Consider the following 4675-nt stretch of genomic DNA (forward strand, 5'->3'; position numbering starts at 1 on the left):
TGGGCACACTTTAGATTGTAGCTTTTTTCATATCTACATAAGGGTTGTCTCTATAAATGTACAGACGGTGTTACATTGAAAGTTAAAATGCAAGGTGTTTATATAGAGGACAGACTGAACACTCAGATCTACGATGTACAGCCAACAAAATAGACAGGTCCAAAGAAACAAGAAAATAAATAGACCATACTGACTCCTAATTATCAAATCCATCATTAATGTCAAATATGTGTTACTGTACAACATGGTTCACTTCATGAATCGTATTCTAACACTCAGCGCTTAGCTGACACTTTGTGGGCTATAAAGGGGTGGAGATATAGAGCAGCCTGGCGATCGCCAGTATACGGATGTAACGACGAGTATTACTCAGCAGATTCAAAATATTTTGTTTTGTTTATATCATAATGTATATATTGCTGCCATGCCAGGATATTGAAATTGTAAACAAAATGTAAATTTTAGTTGTTTAGATATGTTCGTTAAAGCAAATTGAGATTTGGTAGCTCGAAAACGGTAAAAAACGGAAGCCAACAGTTTAGTAAGCATCTTATTGTAGCTTCGGATAGTCTCGATATGTTTTTAAGATGTGATTGTCCAACTCCGAGATGACAAATATTTTGTTCCTATCTCAGCTCATTGAAAGGCAGTTTCGACGTACCAAATCTGTATTCGCTAAAACCGACACGTCTTAACAACCAAAATCCATACTTTAAGCCAAAATTTATATTCATGGATAATTTTAATTCCATGACACGTAAGATAACAGAACTGTGAAGATAGAGGTGGATTATTTTGAATTACCCCGTGGAAGCAAAATATTCCATATTGTGAAACGATGGCGTCAAATTTAGGAAATTATACATGGTTATTTATACAACATATGTGTACAATTCTTAAGTTATTTGTACAATTCTTACACAATTATGTGGCTACATATGAATGGAAATCACAATTCTAAATATAATTTTGAAGCTCAATATTACTCGGAATAATTTTCAGAAAAATAACAACCCGCTACCTTCGAAAATTGAAAATTAACCCAAGGCCCGGTGGTATGTTCGCTAAAGAGAGCATTAAGGATGGTCTTTAAGGTTACACGAAGAAACGTATAAAAAACGTATAAAAGACGTATAAAGTTGTTCTTTAAAACCGCGTTTTCTCAGCAATCAAATATCGCAGTGAGTCAAATGTTGGTGCATGGACGTATCTTAACATTATTTTGTGTCTTTATACAAATTTTTAGAATCCGTTTGAAAATCCTTCGTTTAAATCATTTTTACGCACCGTGTTCACAAGATCAAAAACACGTTCCATGCAGTTTTTTTCAAATATTTGCTCCGTATAAAACTACGCCGAGTGATTATTTTCTCCTTTTTTGTATTGAACTACAAATCGACCAAAGAAATAATGTTGCCATGGGGAAGAACCAAAAACAGTACCGATTAAATTTTATTAGCCCGTTTTTGGGAACAATTTTCGAGAATCTTGTACCACAAAACACTGTTATGTTACATTATCGATATCTGGATTGTGGAACATTAATTTTGATTTCTAACTGCCTACATTATTGCTCAAAAGTATGTCGATTCCTTTCCCATTTGAATTTCACTCCAAATTTAAGCTACTTTTGCAAAAATCGAGGTGTTTCGCCATCGATACCTCCGACATTTACAGCGGTGATGAGATTGTTTATCATAAGAGCCTGGTATGCACTATTCCATAATAGTCAGTTTGAGATCAATCGATTTCACAGATCACTCAGTAGCTCAATCGGTTAGCGCGCTGGTTCGGGCTCACGGTGGACTATATAATACTATAGTTTTGAGCTGGAAAACTTTGGTACGTGTTCGAGTCCCTATGTGGTCCATTCCATCTGTTTTATTTTATTTTTCTCTCACTTTTTTCTTTTTTCTTGTTCGTTTCTTTCTTTCTGACTGCAGCGATTGATTGTTTTTGCCCGGTTTTTTTTCATTATATAATTCAGGAATTTTTAGTCTATACTAGTCTAGGCGCGGCCTATGAATATATTTTTACAAATTAGATTAACAAAATATTGGTTGTTGGTTTTGTTACTGTTGTTGTAGTTATTGTTGTAGGCCTATATATTGCATAATCAGGGTATAAATAGGCATACTAGGGCTATTATAGCCTATAGAAGCATTGATTTATTTCACGACAGATATCATCCAGGATAATTTTAAAAATTGAAAATTTAGAAAATCCAAAGGAAAATTGCCGAAAACGGCTGCCCACAATCACCCCCGCCCATATCAGCCCATATGGTCCTATCATGGTCGCCCCTTCCCTATCCCTGCAACATATAGGATGACTCACGAGCCGCGGTTTGTCCGTGTTCTAGTTCAGATTGATAAACTATTATACGCGTGAGTTCATTCTTTTCTGCATGGCTGTTTCCATTATTAACTTCCGCCCCTCTGGAATCAAGCCTTGAAAATCAATTGCATTTAACCTTAAAAGAAACCACTGGGAAAATGTTAGGGTTGGTAAATACATCCAGCAGCTTATTTTGCCCACAGCTTTGTATGGAAGCAAGTGATGGATAGTTGCTTTATAATACATGCACATGACGACCTGTCGGGTATGAGGTTTTTCTATAAGTCATTAATATTTAACACCAATGCTACACCAAGAAACTTGAAATGGACAAACTGCCTGTAGTAATGCATTAAACTATTTGTCTTTTTTGCAGAGTGGGACAAATGTAAGCTACCTTCATACACTATTAATGCAAACTTAGACCATCTTGCTATGGTTTCTATCATGAGCATTTCTGTCAATCATATTTTCAACATGAAATGGACGAAATTGCTTGCAGCGATGCATTATTCTCTCGTAGTCTCTCATACAGTAAGCCAAAAGAATAAGGTACCAGTTGTGTTAACCCCCGTATATCCTAAATAAAGACGAGTATGTCAAAATTAAAACAAGCAGCCAATACCTGGACTCATTAGCTCTGATTTAAGACCTTATTTGTTGAAATTGGTTGAGAATTGAACAAACGATGAGCTAAAACCTAATGAAGAAACGAAATCAAAAGTTACACTTTTGTGTTCTAATCAATGAAAGCACGACGCTAGTTTTAACAAGCTAATCAATGCACTGCGCTAGTTTTCTTGTTCGCGAAAATCAATAGGGCATTTAATGCAGCAAACTGCAACTTTTAAATGGCCATCTTCCTTGGGTATTTGGATCGTAGTGTTTTTATTTCTAGAACAATTTCAACAAATGAAAATGAAATAAAAGATGCAGTTATTGGCTGCTGGTTCCAATTATGACATATCTGTCTTAGTTTAGGATATACCGGGGGGGTGAACATAACTGGTACCTTAATTTCTTGGCTTACTGTATATTATGGAGACTGAATCAAGGCACAAGTCATCAAAATATAATAATTAATATCATTGAAAAAAGTTTGATCTAAAAATCCAAGAAACTTTCTGGCTGTGTTAAACCATGTTCTGTTTTTATGATTCTCATCCAATGTTCTTGAAATGTCCACTTGTCCCACTTTCAAAACTCTAATCGCACGATTAGATTATTTTGATAGAAGCTTCTTTCGTGGAGGCTCCAATATAGAGGTGTAAATTTACGGTTACAAACATGAATCAACAACAAATATGAAAACAAAAGAATGCCTTAAGCTTTCACAGTAATAATTCCACTATTCAATTACAATATTTTGTCCAGCAGGCTTATTATCTAGAAGTTATCTATGAAGTTCGATTGAACATACATATTCGTTGCCCCTTAGGAAAGGGAGAAACTAGAGATTGACTAGATTTGAAGATTAAAACAAACATGAGATGCATGCTTCAGTGAAAACACAACGTAAAGTAATCAATGATAGGAGTCCCTAGGCAGTATTGACCTGATATATCAGTCCTGGTATGTTGTAAAGTGGAATTAATCTGTTTACAGAATATTTGATAGCAGTTATCATTTACCCTCTTATTCGAGCATATACAGTGGTTGATAAAATAGATAAAGAGTTGCACGTACGTCAAAACAACATAATAGAGAGCTTGCGATTTCCAAACGTAGACATCGGACGTACGTTGATCTATTCAAAACCACTCTCCTGTATCGAAGCGAGGTCACGTATTTAGCTATTTTTGAAGATATTCCACGTGCGAAATCGACGTAGATACATCATTGAAAATGCATAAAATTTGTCCATTTCACAATATGTTAAAGACAGTCAAAGATAATGAACATACGAAGGAAAGTCTAATTATTATTATGATCCTTTTGTTTTTAACATATCATTATAATAAAGGTACAGCGATGTGTTAAAAATGGACTAAATTTAAACGCAATATTCATACGCAGAGATTGTCCATTGAAATGTGTGTGATACTTTGCGTATAAAAAATTAGCTTGCGATTTGACATTTTGGACTCAACGTAGCATTAAAACGTACGTTCCACCATGGTTCCACGTGGAAATAGGCTGATTTTACCTCGAGTCTAGGTAAAGGAAACGTAGAGAACGAGTGTTTCTCTACAAATGTTATAGTCAAAATAGCATGTGTTTTTTGTACAGCTGAGGGGTGGTGCAATAACTTTGTGTATCCCCGAGGTGGTGAAGTATTATAGGGGGTGGGGTGGGGGACAAATATTGGTTGGCAGGTCAAAAGGGGGGCAAGCATTTT

This window comes from Amphiura filiformis, chromosome 10 (assembly GCF_039555335.1).
Source record: "Amphiura filiformis chromosome 10, Afil_fr2py, whole genome shotgun sequence".
Lineage (NCBI taxonomy): Eukaryota > Metazoa > Echinodermata > Ophiuroidea > Amphilepidida > Amphiuridae > Amphiura > Amphiura filiformis.